General features: G+C 41.1%; 1 protein-coding gene across 5 annotated transcripts in view; it reads right to left on the bottom strand.

The window, feature by feature from the left end:
* Positions 1-7648, bottom strand: part of ZNF536 (zinc finger protein 536) — a 460947-nt gene extending 453299 nt beyond the window's left edge. For 4 of the 5 annotated variants that reach the window (XM_075282089.1, XM_075282095.1, XM_075282090.1 and 1 more), the window contains exon 1: positions 6848-7436. The gene's annotated coding sequence lies outside the window, so the exon portion shown is untranslated. Of the gene's footprint in view, positions 1-6847; positions 7437-7517 lie in introns of those variants that run through there. The other variant, XM_075282092.1, reaches the window with a different exon arrangement.
* Between the last annotated feature and the right edge of the window lie 15226 nt (positions 7649-22874).

Below are 22874 nucleotides of genomic sequence, written 5' to 3'. Positions count from 1 at the left end.
CACTTAAATGCAAAGAATATGTTAGTAAGAAAAAATATTGACTGGCTCCATAATTAACTTTTCTATAAAAGAGAGTGCAGCAATATTCAACCGAGCGAAGGCAGAGAGGGCGAGATGAGGAGCGGTCTATGCATTCAGATTCATTAGGGTATAAAGGGGAGGGGGGTATGCTATTTTCATAGGGTCATTAGTGGAAAGGGGGATTATGTAATTCTAATATGGTCAATATTGGAAAAAGGAGGAAATGATTTTATTATATTTATAGTGTTACTATTGGATGGAGTATGCCATTTTGATTGACATTTATTGAAGAGTGGGATATACTACTTTAATAGGAGAAGATACATGATTTGGCTATAGTCATGCCTTATTTTAAGGGGGATTAATGGAGAGGAGGGATATATATTATTTAAGTGAGTCATTTGTGATGAGGGCAGTATGGTAGCAATGGGGGTATAACTTTGTCATATGGGGACATGCATGGGATGGAGATATGCTATATTGATAGAGTCACAATTGTGTCGGTATGCTGTCTTGATGGTTAATGGGCGCGTATGGCTCATATAGAAAGGTAATATGCCACCTTTATGGGATCATGTTTAAAAATAGAGGGGATATATTGTTTTTTGGGTTGAGACATTTTGCTGAGGACAAGCGAGTGGTAACACCACTTAATAGGGTCACTCATGGGTGGGATGCTATTTGATACAATATACCTTTAGCCTAAAAACCACATACTGCACACTGGACCTACACCAACAACCCCATTACATAAGACAAAATCATTCTTAAAGGGCGATGCGGATTACTACAGTCAGGGCTCCACTAAATAATAGGGATAGCCGTCGTCATCGTTCAGGGTGCACAGTTTTTGCTTTAGTATGAATATATGAAAAACACAATCGGATTAGTAATGGAGCAAATTATAGCTTGCAGCAATCAACATTGATTTTACATAGACCACATCATAAATGATGCACAGAACAGGAAATGTCTCTATTAAAGCTTCACCTAGACCCAGCAGAAGAACAGGAGCAGGAGCAGGTAGGGCAGGATTACGGCTCTCCATGGGGGACCTCACCGGAGCTCCACAGATCATCTCCTGCTCACTGGTGATGAAATAATACAAGTTCTTTCAACTGATTAACTCTCTGATCACCGAGTTTAGCTGTCATTCAAGAGAGGCAAGTAGGGTGTTTTTTAGGTCTTGTTAGAAGGCCTCAGCATATACAGATATAGCAGAGCCAACTTGATGTGATATAAGTTTTGGTCTCTTCATAAGGTTCCTGGTAAACTTACACCTCTCCAACGTAAGGTGCATTAAAGCAAAATATGACAAATTTAGCTCAATTCTACAAAATCTGTTACCATTACATCATCAAGCAAATATTCTTATATAAGAATGTAGCAGAGCTAACTATGTCACTGAGCAAAAGTCACAGTGCTATCATATAGTGTACTTTGTCATTTCACATAGGACTGCAAGTAAAACTTAACTAACCAATTCAGCTCTGCTACATCTATATATAGACGAGTTGCATTCGTATTCATACAAAGACAGAGTCGAACAATAGTTGAGTCGTAAAATCATTAATAATCATGCAAAAACTAAACTACAACATCGCCTGGCTTCAAATACCTATAGTGGGTATAACTACTGAAAGATCCACATATTATTTCCATATAAACCGCTTGAATAAAGTATACGACATATCAATATTTAACACAAAATATTTACAGTTATGATTTTTGCTACGTTAAGAAAAATTGAAAAACATGGAGAAAAAAAGGCCAGAAATAAATTAAGAAATAAAATATAACCCGGACAACTGACTACAAACATTTTAGAACCCATTTCCCCCATCAGAATAAAGAGTAAGAGACTGAACCAGAAAGATATAGAGTTTCAAAGAAAGTTCTAAGATCCTGCCTGCACTTTTCATGCTCTTTACAAATTCGATTGTACTCACATTGTACTGAAGCTCCAAACCAATCTGACAGCCGGACGGGTCCAATGTATTCCAAAAATAACAATAATATATTATAAGGCAACCCAGGCAGTAAGCAGAATTCAGAAGGGAGTGGGGCTGTAGTAGCAGATCAGTGATCAGTACCATCCTCTGCCCTGGACGAGTGTCAATGGTGATGTCACCACTACGTATATGTCCCTTATCTTAACCCTTGAGAAACCATTGAGACCTTCAGATGACAGTACTTTTGCAATAAGAAGAAATTAAGCTCTAACCAGAACACTTGCATGGGGACTGAGAAGCAAAGGATTGAGAACTATAAATATGGACTTCTGATCCCAGGTTCTACAGACGCGGTACGAGTTTTTATTGAAAAAGGTAAAGGTAATAATAATAAAAAAACAAACAAGACGCGAAAAAATCCATGATAGACAAGTTTGGATCGGGACAAAGTACTTTATGATAATAAAATTCAGTTCAAAGACACTTGATGCATCTGTAAGTTTTAAAAAGTTACAAAGTCAAAGATAAATCACAATTACAATATTAAAAATGCTCCTCACTGGCTGCAATAATAGTTATGGAAATATTACAATGATAATAACATGTAAACATGCTGATAAACACTCAGATTTGAGATATGAAACAGATACATAGAGAGAAGAGAGATGCAGTAAACTGATGTAAGGTAGACATAACTATATCTCCTATACTCAGAAATCTTTTGACTGGGCGAAACCAGAACAATAGACGTCTATTTATCTGAAGCAAAACATTGTAACAGATAAATTGTATGAAAGAATTTAACCATGTCCTGAAAAATCAAACAAAAATCATTTGCAATCCAATTGGGGTCAGATTTATCAAGGCACCCAAAAGTATAACCCAAAAGTCCCCGCAGCAAATACTTACACGAAAGAAAAGTGGAAGAGAAGGCTGAACTTGTGGCTGGTCACTAATGTGTAAGACTACATGGCAGGCCAGGAGTCACCAGTGCTAGCAAGAACACAAGGGGTTTCATTAATGTTTATTTTGTTTCCAGTGCAAAAAATATCTCTGAAAATGAAGGGTCAGAAGCCGGAGAGATGGCCGCACTCCTCATATTTAAGTTGGAAAGTGTCCTTAAAAGACGGCAAGAAAAAAAATGTCTACTAAAAAGAAATGTTTTTATGTCTATTAATCTACCCATCTATCAATCATATACGCTATCATGTATATACGCAAGTATATACTCATGCACACTCAATAGGCAAACGCAACCTTAAATGTGATTCTTACTTATATACTTAAGTGTATTTTTATACAAGTGCCTGTATTCCTATAAAGCATATGTCTATATGTATTCTTTATGCATGCGTCTTCATATGTTTGAGTATATATATTACGTATGAATACGTTTGCATATATCGTACATAGGGAGTGTGTGTATATAGTGAATATAGATGCACTGTATGCTAGTTTATATTAGTGTATGCACGCATATCAAAACATAGTACATATATATATATATATATATATATATATATATATATATATATATATATGTGTGTGTGTCTTTATGTAAGTATGTGGAGTATTTAGATGAATGCATGTATGCAAAGTAGACATATATATGTGTACAAGGGTATAACAATACACGCTGTGCAAAGATGTCTGTTCATATAAAAGTAATTGTGTATACATGTAATTGTGCCAATAAATGAAAAAATATATATATCAATGCATACATGGTACATATAGATGTATGTGTGTATATGTAATTGTATGTGTGCAGTATATTAATACACACATCTAGTCAATTTTATGTAAATGTGCAATAAAAATATCAATAAAAAATAAAAAAAATAATTATAAAATCTGCCATAATTATCATATAGTCATACAAATGTAGCAGAGTCATAGAGACCCAGTGTGGCTGATATAAATCTATGCAGTTCCCATCCTATGACTGGTAAAAATAATGAAAACGGTCAATACTACAGGAAAAAAGTCACCCAAATTTCATGGTCACATCTATCATGAGACATTTGTTGTGATGGAGCTGTCAGGCCTGTCTTGCCCTCCTTTAGCTTGTCACTCCTGCCTAATAGGAGCTTAGTCCATAATAAATATATAAATTGCATTATTCCTGCCCCGCAGTTTCCATTGATCAGTCCCTTCTGACCGCACTCCTATAAATACTCCAGATTTTGCCTGCTAATTCTTGGGGTTTGGGCATTGGGAAGAAAAGTTGCAGTTTAACTAAATCCCTGCAGTGACAGGAAACTTCCTATTCTCCAGTCTGACAGGGAAAGTTGCTGTGACGGCTGCTCTCTCTGGGGGGCTTGTAGTGTGTGAGGGGTCACGGCCTGCACTGCTAACCGCTGCCCCTGTAGGCTTTACAAGTACACTGCAAAAAAAAAAAAAAAAAAAGCGGGAAAACCTGAAATATCCAACACAGACACCACACTTACCCCTCCCACCTCCAGCCTTATCCTCCCTTGACTGAAAGACCCCACTCCATGTCTACACGCCCACCCTGTCACCAGACAGAGCTGTCAACTTTAACCCCTAGTGCAATGATCAACAAAAAGACCCCACAATACCCCAGACAGCTCAATTTACAAAATGAAATGAGGCCGCAGGCCTCAAAGAGTTAAAGTCATTATTTGCGTCCAGACACTCCAGATCAATAGGAGAGAAAAAGGCTACAGTATTCTAAAGGTTAATGCCAAGGTTTCACTATAGTAGACACTTTGGCAAAGAGTGAATGAGCGGGTTAAAAAATAGAGAGAAAAGAGAGGTAAAAGGACAAAATATTCACAGGGAGGATTATAATTTCCAATTACAGCAGTTTAAAATATGGCCTCCCATCAGTCAGCGATGAGGGTGACAATATGCATCCATTCTACATAACAGGCTCCTTGTAAAATCTATACAGCTGCCATTTGTTCAGGGGAAAAGCCTTGCCTGGGAGGAAATTAAGGGGGATCGCACAGACATAGCGGAAGGGGTTAATTTACATGATATTCCACATATGTTTATTGTAATATATTTAATAATACAGGTATTAGGTTATAGACATACATTGGATATCGTGTACATAACAAGGCACTGAACCTGTTTGTAAATACAAAGACATCGCAGAGCTAAACATTTTCATTTGGTGCACAGTGCTAGCTAAAATAATGGGGTAGGTGTACTGACAGTCCTATGTAAAAACCACAGAGACTGTGATAAGACATGTAACCAGTGGCAAACTCAGCTCTTCTACATTTGGCAAACTCCTACCTGCAGTGCTGTAATTCTATAACATGATTTTTAGATCTATCTGTGGAAATTATTTTTCTTTTGGTACATTATAAAGGCCCAAGAAAAGTGAAGATGTCCCCAACACAACTTCATTCCACGTGGAAGAGAATTAATGGGATGAAAGGTTACCCAGTCCCTGCGAGCAGCACTGCTATGGGAAAGGGGGGGGGATTATCTGGGTTCCTGCAGGTTACATGGGATTTCTATTTTGTTATCTACTGTACTAAATATACGTTTCCTGCCTGACAAAACAATACCAGGGTGAGGACATGGCAGCGTCTCCTCCCTGGCAGGTCCCTCTAATGAGTCCAATAGCAGCTGATTCCATGCAGGTTCCAATCGCTCATTGCAAGGACCTGACACAGACACACAGCTCACCCTGCCAGTCCCACATCACTCACTGAACCCCATGCTGCTGCTGAGCTGCGTCTCCTCTCATACATACTGTACACAATCCTCATTTTATCATATACATGTCTATGGGCACCCGGCACACAATAGAACCACTATAAAGGGCACATTTCATGCCCACTTCCATGCCAGACAGTTCATCACATATTACTTTCTATGAGTATTCCTCCTGTATGTGAACTACTACAACCCTCACTAATCCTTTTCTGTCTAAATCATTTCTACATCATGCCCCCAAAAAGTCCTAAGTGGATACTTAAGAGGTAGAATGTAAAGATTCCCTCCCTTTGCTGAGTATGACCTTTCACAGACAACTGCAGAACCTCTTAAACAATTTTCTAACAAGGTATCAATGAAAATTATGATTGACAAGTTTGTGTGAAAAGAGGCTCAGCAGCAGCTGAGTGACAGGGCACATTAATACATTATATATATATGTATGTATAGGTACTAATGCCATCCATGTGCCCTGCGGACAGCCATCCTTCTGCCAGCTCCTGCACTGCATGGTAGTCTCTGGCAGGTGCTCCAGCCCTGGCCACCTCTGGGGACCTGAGAGCTTCAGCCTGACATTTAGAGCCTCCCCTGAATGTCACTTGCCTTGCTCCCAGCATTGTGCAGGGGGAGGTCGATGAGAACACAAAATGGCAGGTCTCTGAGGCATCACAAGTTTGGCACATGCCACATCCAGCACAACAGCAGGCAACTGGGCACATAGGGGGCACCAGGGCACCCCCGGCCACTTCTCCAAAACTTTCTCTGCACAAGACATAAAACCCGACAACTTTTCCCAACAAGTTGAGGAGAACATCCCCAGAGCAGCAGAGAGGAGGCTGAGAGCTGGACAACTTGTTCCAATGTGTCAGCCCTGAGAAGGTGCAACCCAGCAAAGGGGCACCCAGAGCACCTCCAGCCCTGAACACGGCTTCTCTCCGGGCTAAAGCGCCATTCAAAGGCTTTACATGCCAGCCCTTGTGCCAACGTCACCGCTATCTAATGCTACTCTCTCCAGTGTAATATACATCGCACCAGGCCCCTGCACAACACAAGAATGCAATGCAAAATGCACAAATGCTACTTCTCCAGAGGAGGGAGGGGGTGTCACAAAACTGGACGGCCAGCCAGAGCCAGCCCCAGCACAGGAGACCCCCGGGACCTCCATCTGCCTGTCTTACCTTGCATCGGTTCAGCACAGATCCCCGGACAAAGTGCTTGATGCTTGCAAAATGCTGGAGCTCAGTGAATAATGAGACATGTCCATATGATTGACTTGTTCATGTTAGCTTTCTGGAGGAGGAAGAGGAGAGAGGGGGAGCAGGAGGAGAAAGAAGGAGGAGGGGGGCTGTGCTGCCCCTAGGGGTAGCTGCCAGGGGGTCCCACTTGTCTGAAGTGTCCCCAGCAGCTCCTGGGCAGAGGGTGCTAATGTGTGTGCGTCCTCCTGGCAGAATGAGCCGGGTTCATTGATATAGATCATAAGACATTCCCTTCCCTCTGACTCCCCCTATCTGGTAGGTGAAATGCATTGTACCATTAACAAACCCCTCTCCATTGTCGTCTTGGCATAATTCACAGCAACTAGATAGCTCTTGCGGCATTTAAGCTTTGATGAGCCCTCCATGCCACAAGAAGGAGCAAAAGAAGAGCCCTGGCACCAAGGTCTGCTGCATCCTTCCCTGCCCTCCCTGCAAGTAACAATGCACTGACCTTGATGCTGACTTATTAAATACATCTGTGTCTCTAGTGCAAAACAAATGCCTGCTTGCCAGTCAGTGAGGGGTGGCACAGGGTACCTGCCGCTGGATGAGACATTGGTGGGCACACTCTGGAGCAGAGCTGCCCCCTTACCTGCTCCTGGAAACTATTTGGGAAACTCCTGTGTCTGTGTCCTCTCGAGGGTTAAGCAGAAGGGGGGACCAGTCGCAGCTCCCTGCATCCAAGACAAGTCATCAGCGATGAAATGATGCTCATCTGCACTGTAACCTTGTGGCGGATTTAATGTAAATAAGAGCTCTGTGGTGCCAATGGCAGGCACACACAGCCTTAACCCCTGCACTGCCAGAGGGGAGGGGGCACAGGGTGGCATGGTCGCTATGAGCAATACAGCGAACACCCCCCCCCCCCCTATATTATGCTAAGAGAGAAGAGGGGGGCTAATTCATAGGCACCAAGGGGTTAACACTCTGCCATGCCATCTTGCATTCCTCTCCATTAAATCTGACTATATTTACATGAACTATTTAGGAGAACCCTGAAAACAATACCCACTGCCAAACCATTATGAAAATATGATTTTAATTAATCACGTAGTAGGCATGAAAATTAGCATACAGTAATTAAACTTACAGGCAAAAAAAAAAATCATCATGGTGACTCTGTGCCTTAAAGGGGCTGAGATCATTGCTGGGAGTTTTATTAGCAAAGGAAGAAGTTCATTTTCTCTTTGCTTTGGTTTTCTCTGCTATTTGACTACTTCAGGTTGGCATTGGGTTAAGGGCACTGGGTATGTTAGCAAATCAATGACTGCCTTGCAAGGTGGGGATGTGACTGATGGAATATTATATTGCTGTACAAAGCAAAGGGAAGGGGGCGGGAAGGAGGAAAAAATGCAATTATGGATTGTGTCCCATAGTTTACAAAAGCAGGGTCCTCAATGGAGTCTTTGTTGTGGGATTATATAATGATTGTGCAGTAATTATGGGAAAAGATTCAGGAATATTACAAAAAGTATCAAGATTACAGCAGGGGGGAGTCCGCTCCAGGCAGGGAGGGGACGCTCATGTCACATTAAGAAAGGGTTAATATACAATAAACCTCCCGTATCCAGGGGGGTGACAATAAGAAAAGAAGGGGGGGGGGGAGTCTGTGATGTGCATGATTAACAAGAGATGGAGACGGATTGATTATTCAAAATGCCAAGCCACAGGGACTCTTAAAACATTGATTCAGGTAAGACTAGTTTCATCTTGACTGAAATGAGTTCCCTAAAGAAGCTCAGGATACATTTTAAATCTGTTTACTACATCAATGAATAAAATCAGGATACAAGAGCAAAAAAATAAAAATGCCCATAAAACAAAGTAAAAAAAAAAAAGTTTTATTTAAAGGAGTACAAATCAATCCCGACTACAAAGCCACTCCTGATATTCTCACCAATAGAAGATAAAGGAGTGACCATAATAATGGGGGTGATTTGTTTGTATAGTAACACCACCTTCAGCTATTTTCTAGAAATGGCTGATAACAGGGAACAACAGCGGAGACTCAACTCTAATAAGTGGATATTAGTGGTTTAAAGTTTAGCGTGCCTTTAATGGGGCTTTAAACCAATGTCAGCTTGTGTAACATTGCAGCACTATCCTAACACTCCAGTGTGGGAGCCGTGTTACCACCTGCTTAGTGTAGTCGTATGAGTTTTTGTGAGAAAGAACATCTATTTAAGAGAAGGAAATCTATAACTGGGGCAAAGTATAAATAGACCTCGTAATTAAAACAGATTCTAAAGAGAGAAAGCCATTTATTTTAGGTTACCACATCTATCTATGGCCTTCATTTACCACCTACCAAAGGTCCACAAAGATCCCATTAACCCGCCTGGCCGTCCAATTATATCCGGGATCTCGTCACATTCCTGATGAGTGATTCTCATTACGTAGACCCGATCCTGCAGAAATATCTCCAAGATTTACCATCTTACGTACGGGATTCCTCAGCACTTATTACAGCAGGGGTCCCAAACCGCTGGTCCGCGGACCAGTACCGGGCCGCCGGGCATGTTGCACCTGTCCGCGTACCGGCGGAAAGGAGTCAGCAGCTTGGTTGTTGCTCATCGGGATAAGGTGAGCAAAGTGCGGAGTTGAGCCGGGACCCGCTGTATGTCCAGGATTCTAGTACTATGCAGGACATGCAGCGGGTCTTGGCTCCACCCCGCACTCGCCTACCAAACTTTGGGCAACTTCTTCTTCTGTTTTACACTTACTTCCTGCCTCCATACTATCCCCTTGACATCCTTTGATATCTTAATCATACCACTGTCGCAGTTCTCTATGCATCTCTCTGCCATGCGTTGCACTGTGGAACGCATGTGCTACTTCCGATTGTCGGCAATGTCGATACCGGAGGTGCTTTTCTACACCCCCATGCTTAACCCCGCCCCAACCACACCCCTTCCCGCCCCCACCGGGCCATAGAAAAATTGTCTTGCTGAAACTGGTCCCTGGTGGAAAAAAGGTTGGGGACCACTGTATTACAGAATTGCAAAACTATGAATGGGACCAAGATTATTTATGGTTGACCCTCGATGCAGTAGCACTGTATTCAAACTTCCCACACGGGAAAGGTATTTAGGCAACATGCATTTTTTTAGAATGCGATCCACTACTACCTACCATACAACCAGAATTTATTCTGGAATCTAATTCATTTTAACACATAACATCTTCTCTTTCGGTAATAAAACACAAACAAATATGGAGCACCGCAGTGGGGACACGTTTCACGCAGTTTTGGCAACTTATATATGGGCCTATTTGAGAAAATATATGATTCAGAAAAGTGGTTCTATATAGGAGATATATCAATGATCTCATTATAATATGGAAAGGATCACCTACAGGGGTGTAACTGGAGGGGATGCAGAGGGTGCAGTCACACTGGGGGGCCCCAGGAGCCTTAGGAAGCCCATAAGCACTGGCATCAGTATTGAGATTGCAGCTTCCATCTGGCCTATAAACCAAGGAGACCCACAGATTACTCTAAGGTTGATTAAACTCCTTAGTTCCCGTAACCATCAATATCAAGAACTCACTGTAGAAATGAGATAGGGCAAAAAATTGCACCCAGGCCCACATGACTTTAGTTACGCCACTGATCACCTACCATGGCACCAACTTTTGTACAGTACCTCAACGATAATGACTGGGTGCTCACAATCATGTTCATACAATCTCACACCCAAGTTGAATATCTACAACTAGTATTATACCACGAGGATAAATGTATAATGACTAAAACACACTACAAAAAAAAAGTAGATTTCAATAGCTATTTGGACTATCGGAGCGCACATTACATGTAATGGATACAAATCATGTCAATTTAGGCGAATTAGAAGAAATTGCACTAACACCACCGAGTTGGAAAACCAAAGCAAAACCTTGGAAAAAAAGATACCCTGGCCAACTAACCAAGGGGGCATCTGAACAAGCAAAAAAGCTTACACAGGCTGACTGCCTTCTACCCAAAAACGTAGAACACCAAGTTAGCACTTGTTACAACCACAATTTTATCACCACCTCTAATACAAACTACAAGGTGATTCACCAAGTACCACATAAATACTGGCCAATATTATTACAGTATCCACTTCTACGTAGTAAACTGTACAAAAAATCTGGCATAACGTTCCGCAGGTCGAAAACCCTCAAAAATATCTTCGCCGCAAGCAAATTACGCAACAAAAAGAGCTCAATCATCACAGATAAGAGAAGACTCCCCAAACTCGCGAGGAGCTCCAGATGCGGATTTCGTGGGTGCAAATGGTGTCGCAACATTAACCATAGACAGAAAACCTTCAAAGGTAACACTATGGGTGAACAATTCAATATATATATACGGTATATATAATATATATATATCTATATATATATATCTATAGATATATCTATAAATATATATATCTATATCTATATATATATATATATATATATATCTGATAGAATGCCCATGCAGGGTCCAATATGTGGGATACAGAACCCATCAGATTAGGACCCACATGCGCAGGAACAGGCACAAGCAGGGGTTCATAAACAATAGCTTATAGCGGCACACATTACAAGTGCACGGCGGCTTCTTTACCATTCTGAATAGTCTTCCAATAGAAGAATATATGTACTGTATATCTTATTATATCTCTCATACCCACCACTATATGAGGCATCCCCCCTAATTTTGTACGCAACAATTTATCTATATTTCATATCTCCTCTCTTCATATTATTCTATATGTCTGTTTCCATATATAAAATGGAATCTATGTGCTAATAAGTTTTCACATATCACATATGCTTTTATACTCATTGATATGTGAGAGTAACTTATTTCTGCCTTCCCTATCCCCCCTCTCAGTGCTCTTTGTATTCAGAATGGAGATAGCACCCTCTGTATATATACCATAGCTTTGTACCAAACGTCAGCCCTGTGTAAAGCCTTAGCAGTGTCTGTATAGCACTCCTGCATACAGACCATAGCGGTGTACAAGCATCCTCACTGCTGGATGCAGGCTCCGAGGCTGCCCACCCACTTTCACATTCATCTCCCTCCCCTCAGCCTCTATTGGCCAATCAGCCATGCAGGAAGCATGAGGGGCGTGTCCCTGCCCTCCTGCTTCACTGACTCTTGCTATGGACACTCTACATCACCCAGCCTTCCACTGAGCCACGCCCACCTGCCCTGATAGGCTGATGGGCGTTCCCAGGCGTGGCCTCCAGGTCCTGTTAGTTTTCTTGCTGATTTACGAGTGTTTCTATAAGACAAACCGTGCGATCTATCCCTTTATAATAAAGGTCACTAACCACGAGTGTTATATTGGTATACACTATCTCATCAGTTATACATGGAAATCATAGGGGGTGTTCACACCAGGCGTTTTTTGGCACAGTTTGTGGTTAACTATTTGTATCACAGTTATATTGTATAAGGCCTGGTTTACATCCGTATTAGGTGTTCTATTCGGACAGTCTGCTTGGGGACCCCCTGAATGGTATACTGAACGCATTGACAAGCGGTGAGTTTATGAAAGCACATGGACCCCATAGACTATAATAATAAAGTACTTCATAAACTACTTTACACTCCGCATGACTCGTGCAGAGACCGCGTGGAAAAAAACACGGACCCCATTATAATCTATGCGGTCCGTGTGCTTTCATAAACTCACCGCTTGTCATTGCGTTCGGGGGTACCCAAGCAGACTCCCCGAATGGAATACCAAACGCAGATGTGAACCAGGCCTGAGCCCTGGTTCACATTAGCGTTTGTATTTCGTCCGGGGGAGTCCGCATGAGAACCCCCCAAACGCAATACAATTGCAAGTGCTGTGCAGTTAAAGCACACAGACCCCGCAGACTATAATGGGGTCCGTGTGCTCGCCATACACTGCGAATCATTCATGCGGGTAGTGCTCGGCAAGCACATGGACCCCATTATAGTCTATGGGGTCCATGTGCTTTTACAGCACAGCGCTCGCAATTGCAATTGTATTCTGTCCGGTGGTCTCCATGCGGACTCTAACCGGACGGAATACATACACTAATGTGAACCGACCCTTACCGGTTTTAATATTTGAAAAAGGGGTCTGCGTACCCCAAAATGAGTCATAGAAATACTATATTCTTGCACCCAAGAAATTAGCTTCTACCTTTCAATCCTATAGGGGTTAGAGGTTATGGTTTGCGCAGAAATGCAGCCGTTTTGGAAGATCTCTTCTGTTCCGGTTTCTAAATTACTATATGGATCAGGGCTCGTTCACATCTGCGCCCGGTGTCCGTTCTGCAGGTTTCCGTTTCCTGCATAAAACAGAGCAGGAGACGGAAACCTGCAGGAGTCTTTCTCACCCATTCATTTGAATGGGTTTGAAAGCTGTCCGGCCGTGAGCGGTGGTGAGCGTTTCACGCTCTCCGCCGTGAAACCGGGTTTTTTAATCCAGACACAGAGTCAGTTTCGCAGCGGAGAGCATAAAACACCGCTCACGGCCGGACCCGGTCTGTGCTTTCCGTCTTCTTGCATGTAGAAGATGGAAAGCACGCAACAGATTGCTGAACGCAGGTGTGAACCTAGCGTCAGGCTGTGGAGCCAAAAAATTTGAAAGACAGGCCTGGCCTTTAGACAGTAGAAGCGCCCTCATGCAACTTTCTTGGTTTGATGCAATTTTCTAAGTTGTATTTACTATGCTGGTCTTTTTTGGAATACTATTTTATGTATGGATTCAGTTTGGAAGATATTTGAGGTGTAGTGCTCCTGACAAGACCCTAACAAGAAGTTTGCAGATACCTGTCCCTGGTGCTCCGGTGTCCTACTGGCGCGTTCCAGTCCTTCTGCTCTGACATCTTCTCAAAGTGAAGTTGTTCATTGGCTGTGACGTCACAGATCCCTTCCACTGAAGCCACTGATTGGCCTCAGCAGGCGTCGGGAAGAGACCCGTGATGTCACAGGTAGTGACATTGCCTTCCCTTCGCTGAAGCCACTGAGACTTCCTTCTCACGTCAGCACAGGACCGAGAAGAACGGACCACGCTAGGAGGCACTGGAGCATCTTGGAAAGGGGATTATGATTTTTTTATTTATTTTTTTTCACTACCCCCAGCCTATTTAATACTTAAACGGGTTGTCCATTTCTGCCTGGACAATCCCTTCAAACTATTAATAACAGAGAACAATAGAATGCAGGTGACTGTACAGCAAAGGTTTAATGGATTAATCCTCATAATAGAAATATCACAAAAAGAGGATCTTTCATGGTCCGGGGCACACTGTCGGCTTTCCTGATCTGTGCCCCGGGTGAAGAGCTATCAGTGTCGGTACCGTAGCTCTTTACAGTCAGAAGGGCGTTCCTGACAGTCTGTCAGGTATGTCCTTCTTCAAAGCAGCGCCTATCACGCTGTACAGTGTGTGCGGGGAGGAACACCCCCTCCTCTCCTGATAGTGCTCATCTATGGACAAGTACTGTGAGCAGAGGGAGGGGGCGTTCCTCCCCTCTCACACTGTACAGCGCTATAGGCGCTGCTGTGGAGAAGGACATACCTGACTGACTGTTAGGAACGCCCTTCTGACTGTAAAGAGCTACGGTACCGGGACCGATAGCTCTTCACCTGGGGCACAGATCAGGAAAGCCGACAGTGTACTGAATTCAGCGCACTGTTGGCTTTCCAGCAGTATATAGAACTGCCTGTGCCCCAAACCATGAAAGGTCCTCTTTAATATAAAATAATAATTAAAAAAAATGTTAGCAGTGCAATAGTTTGGAAGATTCTGAAAATACTTGTACTCCCATGGCAGATGTCTATAGTAAGTCTTTACCGATTTTGAAGTTGCTGATAACAGGGAGCAATTGATGTATGTAAGGGCCAAGGAGATCAGACCTAGTAGACTTTAAAACATACTAAAGAAAATGAAATAAATAATAATTTTAAAAAGAAAAGCATATGCAAGGAAAGCTTTTCATTTAGGATGCCCTGCTGAAAGAGTGTGGTAAATACAAAAAACTTTAGAAAAGTTTTTGCACTCACAATGATCACAGCTCCTTTATATAAATCACAACTTTCTCATACATACAGGATTCAAAAAAAAAAAAGTTGTCGCATTGATTCTACATTCTCTGGTTTGATGTGGATGAAATTCCCATTGAACCAAATAGCAAAACACAATGTTTTATTCTGGGGAAATTAGCATAGTGATCACATCAATAATATCACTATCTCTATGGGAAGGATCTCGGAACGGTGGGGTGTTGACTCTATTCCGATTCTTCCTCAATCCACTGATTATATTCTGGCTCCTTTGAATTGGGCTTTATTGTAAGTCAAAGCAATTCTTTAAAAGTGACATAGCTGACAAAAGGGAAAGAGGGGCGAGGAAGCGGGTCAAAAGAACTGACATATGGTTTTTATGAAAGCACTTTTTACATTGGATAATGGTGGGGGGTGTAAGCTAGAGTTTAACCCCACGGACAGACCCTAAATCCTAATTTTAGAGAACTCATCATATGTTTGTACTGTCAGGCAAAAAGCACAAAAATGCTCAAATGAAATTCCTTTAATCCGGCACCTGATAACTTGGAAAGTCTATTAATCCTGCACAGAAATACAAATGAATGTGAAATTATACAAAACCAGAAGCCCAGTTAGGAAATGTCTCTTATACAAAAAGTTTTTTCTACCCTTATGACAAAGTTTTTTCTTTTGCCATCCTATAATCCAACATTTGGTAGTCTGGCATTTGTTTCTGACTCAGAATTGCCATACAGTGTGACATTCCACATGATCAGAAGCCCAGTCTGGAAATTCCTCTTATTAGTATAACAAAAGTTTTTCTACCCTTACAATAGAATATATATTCATGCTGGACAAGGCTGGATCGCCTATGGAGTTTTTGTGGCAGGTTTAACTGCTGAATACAGATGTAAATCCAAACAAAGAAGGTCAACTATAGAAAAAGGAAACACAGACTTTTATTTTTTTTATGTCCATTCTTGCTTGGCTTGAAAAACTGTCAAAAAAACTGCATGTCTGAATCTAGCCTAAGACTGAGGACACATAGCGTGAACAAACTAATGGAGTTTACACCACAGAAATTTGTGGATTGTGTGCTGTCCGTGGTTGATTCCTTTTACACGTCCCTGAAAACGGATCAACTTTTTTTTTTCTTTTTTTTCCCCCCTCAAAAGTTTTTTATATCTTCGGGACTGTTATAAACGGACGGCATCCGTGTACTGTCCGTAATTTGCACAGACCCTTGGTCATTAATGGAAATCCATGGTCTGCAAAGGATATCTCCGTCCTACTTCCATGGACTGTTGATCCATGGAAAAAGAACATAAATCTGCCCATGATAATCAATGACTGCTCATGTGGTCCGAAAATAATACGGACAATCCACGTCCACAAAATGAGGATGTGTGAATAAGCCTCAGGATGTAAAAACGTAATAAAAATAGTCGAGGGATATGTCACGAGCATAGCACAATGCAGAAAATTCCTGCAATTCCGCATGAATGGGACCAGGTAATCTGGACTGTCATATAAAAGTGTCCAAATCTCAGCTGTAAAGGTGGGGACAGTCTAGAGGTAACTAATACTATATAAATGAGTTAACAAACACTACAACTTTGGCCTAAAAAGTTTCTTCTCTGGCCATATTGCTCCTTCTGTCATTGTCCTTATTATACTTTGGATTACCAGACTTTCTGTATTACTGGGTGTCAGTGCAGCCTTGCACACACCTCTAATGGATACAGATTTGCATTATGTGGGGGGAAACACGATGGCTCAGTCCTTGCAGCGCTGCAGTCCAGGGTTCAAATCCTGCCAGAGACAAGATCTGCAAGGAGTTTGTATGTTCTCCCTGTGTTTGTGTGGATTTCCTCCCATACTCCAAAGACATACTCATTGGGAGAAATGTACATTGTGAACTCTATATTGGGCTCACAATCTACATTAAAAAAAAGATTTGCATCATGTAACAGACACATAATCGGTTTTTAACACCCAACTCATTTCAAATGATAAAGACAAAACTGGAAAAGATAAAATTGCTGTTTGCCACAGTTTTTGGGGAAAAGACTGGGGAACATTATAAGTGCTTCCCATTATGATCCTTTTGTGGCATGAAAATCAGAACTTTGGAAAACTCAGGTTGCTCATTATCGATAGCCATCTATTAGCAAAGTTATAAGAGTGTCTCTTTAAAGTGCTGACGCAGATGGTACATGGATTTCAGTAGGTACCATGTTAAGCTTTGTATGAAATCTTGTAAGAAAAAGGAATAACAAGGTGTTAAAGATAAAAGCTAAAGTATACAACACTTGAAAGAGCACCATGTATCTTCCTTTCTAGCCATCATAGAAGATTTCAAATTCACACCACCACCAATGACACCTTTTGACATATCTCACTTACATAATAAATGCATACAAGTGAATGGAGGTGGAGATCGTCTTAGAATTTCAAGGAAGTGGACAGACTCACTTAATATAGCATGTAATTCTGGACCAAAACATAATTTACTTTGATTAAAAATGTCGCTGCTTTCTACCTGACAAACCTCTACAAAGTTCCTTCCACTAGGTGTCTCCCTTCTAGCTAATTTGCAGTTCACTCCCTATTACTAGGGAAGTTTCTTCTCCATAGATACAAGAGTGGTTAACAGTGAGTGGGAGTGGAGGGTCTGTTCTCTCTTCACGCAGTGAATACAGATGAGAGGGGCTGAGTCTCCTCACAGCCTTCACACCTGTGCAAACTGCTTTCTCTGTGCAAAGGATTGAACATTCTACAAGTCACAGATTGTAAGCTCTTTTGAGCAGGGCCCTCAGTCCCATTGTGTGAAATGACGTTCTTTGTTATGTATATTGTGTGAAATGACGTTCTTTGTTATGTATGTCTGTATCTGAACCCTATAAATTGTACAGTGCTGCGGAATATGTTGGCGCTATATAAATAAAATGTATTATTATTATATTAAGTCACATCTTCCAGTTTAAGAAATAAGATAAGAGATAAGGTAAGATAATCCTTTAATAGTCCCACAGTGGGGAAATTTCAGCATGTTACAGCAACATAGTAATACAGATACAGGATAATACACAGTAATATGTTACAGAAGTAGACACACATATGCTGAGAAGAGAAGATATACTAGGAGTCCATAGCACCTAAGGAACAGAAGAAGAAAGAAGGAAGACTTTATAGTCATCAATTAGTGTTCTGTGCGGAGTGATCTTCGCTTGGTCTGATGTAGATTATACAGCCTGGTCGCGGTTGGAAGGAAAGACTTGTGATAGCACTCCTTCTCACACTTGGGGTGAAGCAGACGGTCACTTACAGTGCTGCTAAGTGCCATCAAGGTCTCATACATGGGGTGGGAGTTGTTCTTGTCTCTACTTCTGGCTGCTTGTATGATATAGAGGTGGGATAGTGTTCACAGACAGCAAGTAGCAGCACCTGACTGTGCTCACAGATTGCTCCATTCGGTGTCATGCTTGCATGTATTTGCGCCATATTTGCACTTGAGTGTTCCCGAATCTACTTTATGATTGGGCATTATTTTTCATTTGTTTGCTATTGCACAGTTACTCCTGGCAGAATTACATGTAAATAAGCATATTAGTTGTAATGGATAAGGGAGGGGGAAGACTACTCCTTATTGTACATAAGAGTAAAATGTGCTGCAGTAAGAATGTGATTATTAGTAGCAAAAAAAAAAAAAAAAAACAACTGGTAGGACTTCATGTATGAAGATACATACAGTCATAGAACATATTGCCCCGCAAAATCCTGCAGATATTACTTTTCCTTAAAACTCAGGTACCCATTCAAGCAGGATAACCAAGTATTCTTCATCCATGCCTAGTCAATGACTTCTGATCTAATCTGCTATAGATAGATATGTTATGATTGTGTAGCCCAACTCAGACTGTTAACCAGTGACAGAAACACGGATAATTCACTAACTTTAGTAGCTTATTGCAGAACAGTGTCTATTCATGTGTAATGTGAGTCTCAATTTCCTGCTGATATTGTGTGGGGAGCTGTACACAATAATTGCTGCAAAGTAAGAGGTGCTCAGAGCTCGGCGACCAGACTCCTTTACATCACAAAAACACCTACAAAAAAGAAAAAACTGAAAAAGAAAATTCCCAGTCTCACAATTACAACCAAATATTCTGTATGGGAAATGATTATGGCTCTGGCAGAGAAGAATGAGGTATTCCTGGTGGAATTGTATGCTCGCTTTTTAATGTCCAGGGGTCTGTGGCATATGGCAATGCCCATAGGACACACAATGGTGTCTGGCTGCTTGCCATAGTTCATGGGGTGTTGTGGAATATTCCCATTATTCCCATACACTTGGTGTCTGTTCTCAGTGGCATCATCTATCTATCTACACCGACCTAGGAATTGTGTCCATACACAGTACCTCAGGGATCTAAAACCAGCTGTAGGCAATTACATTGCCTGATACAGATGAGAATAATAGATATAATGTGTGTATATATATATATATATATATATATATATATATATAGTGACAGGGAGGACAATTCCTATCATCCCCATGCTATTGTCATATCAGATGTGGTTAACAATGCTGATAAGTACAATTACATCACCAGACTAAAGTCTGAGAAGGCCGCCTTTGGCAATGGCCCGCTGTGGCCCACTTACATAGCATGTCTTCCCCTGATTCTCATGCTCCCCTGCTGTTATAGAAGTGAGTAGAGTCATTCCTCAAAAGACCTGGAAAATCCATAGCCCAATAAATGTACGCAAGTCCCCTACTATGGACAGTGGCTTTAAAGGGCAGCGACCACAAATGTGCAGCCACCTTGCTGATGGGAACAAGAGATTGGTGGAATATGCAATAAAAGTTTTCAATGGTCAAAACAGCTCTAGAGGGTTATTCGAAATTAAAGGGGTTGGCCACTTTCAGACCAATATTGAGAGACAAATGTTATGGTTTGTATAATAAAAAGTTGTCCAATTTTCCAATATACTTTCTGTATCAATTCCTCACGGTTTTCTAGATCTCTGCTTGCTGTCATTCATTCTGTTACTTCTAGAGGATAAAACTCTGCCCATGGTCATGTGATTTACGGTCCATGGTCATGTGATGAGTACACAGGTGCTGCTCGTTATAATCACAGCACAGTAATCAGACATCTGCCTGGTAATCAGCTGTGCACCTGTGTCCATCACATGACCATGGACTGTAAATCACATGACCATGGTCAGAGTTTTATCCTCTAGAAGTAACAGAATGAATGACAGCAAGCAGAAATATAGAAAACCGTGAGGAATTGGTACAGAAAGTATATTGGGAAATTGTATATCCTTTTATTGTACAAACAATAACATTTGTTTCTCAAAATTAGTCTGAAAGTGGCCAGCCCCTTTAAGATGGTCATTAACATAACACATTTTTGGACAGATTCAGCCAATGTTAATATAATTCCTGATACTGGCTAGTTGGATCTTCCAGTATGACTTGCAGGGCTGCCAACAAAGGAACTCCGGGACAAAATTCATGGTCATAAATGGTCTGGTTAAGAATCATGATGCAAGGACATAGCAAGCAAGGATTTTATAGGGTGTTAGCAATAAATTAGATGATATTAAAAGACTGTTAAGCGATATCTCCTGAAGAACTGAACCTCTGAGGCTGGATTTGAGAATGGGAAGATGTGTGGGAGGGGCTGAGACATGTACATGGCCATGTTTTTCATGATATTAAAATGGTTCAATTCAAAGAATCTAGAATGGGTGACAAAGTGAGGAATGAAATATGCATACTTAGACACTATTACATATTTGGATTTGCTAGGTTCTTCTTGAAGATCACTGTGTGCCCCAAGATATCCAAGACACACTTATACATTCCAGCTAACAGATGCCTACCACAACAATCGGGGATAATATCCATATATCAGTCATATCATCAATGTTTATTGGCAACCATCTATACATCAACTCAATACAGAACATTTGTAATAACCGTGACTTTATTTTCATGCTCTCTGGATGTTTTTTTCTTTTTGACATCCATATTCCAAATTGAATCAGTTAATTTCAACCAAGACACAAGCTCCTGAAAATTGATTAAAAAAGTCAAATGTTCTTAATTAAACTGGAAATTATTGCCTTCCCCTTTCCAGGATAATGATATATTTCTTGTCTGTTTTTATATTTGTGAGTGATGCAGAAGAACAGAGTTGCAGCTGTAATCCAGGTTGGGATCCAGTCTGTGAAATATAATATTTTCTAGTTTGTCTTAGTAGGGGTTTTGGATGGAGCTTCCTTTTATTACTATATATACATACTGCTGCTCAAAGCCATTAGTGGCCATGAATGGCCATGAATTTAAAGGGGTATTTTTTTTGTATTTCATGCTGATTACCTTTCTACAGGATAGAAGGCCAACAGTGGTCAACAGTATGTGATCTGTGGGGTTAGGTGATTAGTATGTGATCTGTGGTGTTGGAGCACCTGCACCCCACAATGACCAGCTGTTCCAGCAGCCCCCAGGCACCAGAAGCTGTAGTAGATTGGGAGTGCACAAGTGATAGAAGCGTATTACTTGAGTAGTAGTCAGCACCCAGTTCCTGTCTACTACTGTAACTTCCAGTGCCCAGAGGCTGTCAGAACAGCAGATCTGTATGGGGTCCAAGTGTCTAACCCCCACAGATCACACACTGATGACTTATTCTGTGGCTAGGTCATCAGTATGAAATATCCATTTGGGACGGACCCAACAAACCCATTTAAGTTGGCGGCCTTAAAATGTACCTCCAGTTCTAAACAACTTTTCATAATTCCATATTATTTTATGAACAAGGGAGAGGGAATAGAAAATATACACAAATAATTGCTGCTGCTACACTCCTACACTTTTTTTAACAGTGCTAGGTTGTACATAAGAGGCTACCAGTACACAAAATGAGGAAATAAGTCAATTGACCAGCCAGCAGGAGAATCTCACTCAACCCCTCCCTGTTCCATAGAGTTGTATGTGTGAGGCTGAATACAGAGATGGATGTAAACAATATCTTAAGATATATTACAAAGTTTCTTATATTTAAATGTACTCTTCATTTATGAAAACTTGTTTATAACTGGAGGTATGCTTTAAGGGAACAGGAAGGGGCACAGTAACCAACGGAATTTGGAAAAATATAGAGTCAGACATGAAACCACACCCCCTTATCATCAAGTCCTTGAGTTGCCCTCTTCTTAATAGCTCACATATATTATTTTGGGCAATACAAGCTAAATGGTACCACAACATAGCAATAGTCATGGTTTCACCGCTTTGGTAAAATAAATCATGGAGACAATATACAATAGACGCAAGGACTACTTTTACAAAGCATAGGACAAATGGCTGTTTTCCTTCCAGCTGACCCTAAAAGAACTATTTTTGCAGCAACTCTCTATTATGGATAATACAGACGGTTCAGGATGGAAAATCTTTCTATTACTCTAATATGCTGTAATTGGTTAGGATTGAATGGGGCTTCCTAAAGAAGACAATCCCTCTAAGAAACTTCAAAGTGGGCATTGAAAATCTTTATTTCGACAATTGTTTAGTATGGTCAATATAGGATGCCTTTCATATTACAGCCACGAGAAGGTTTACTGAAGACATTACATCAATGAAAATTACATGTTCACTTTGTCGGGGGATCGTGCCAAAATTTATGTAAATACCATGTGTTGAGTTATATCCTGGAGGTGATAACATTATTACTGACTTACCCATTTCTTTCACTGCTTCTTATTGAATTAGGAGTTGCAAAGAATTTTACTTAAGTTATGGCTGCAGAGACTCGATAGTTTTAAATCTATGTTTATTACTGCAATAATATATTTCTTCCAGTGCTGCATTGTAGATATGTCACCTCGCTGTTTGCAGAAGGAATACAAATACTCCCACAGTT

Source organism: Leptodactylus fuscus, chromosome 7, assembly GCF_031893055.1.
Source record: "Leptodactylus fuscus isolate aLepFus1 chromosome 7, aLepFus1.hap2, whole genome shotgun sequence".
In the NCBI taxonomy this organism is placed as follows: Eukaryota; Metazoa; Chordata; class Amphibia; order Anura; family Leptodactylidae; genus Leptodactylus; species Leptodactylus fuscus.
Note: the sequence above shows the minus strand (reverse complement) of the source record. Positions and strands in the feature narration are given on the sequence as shown.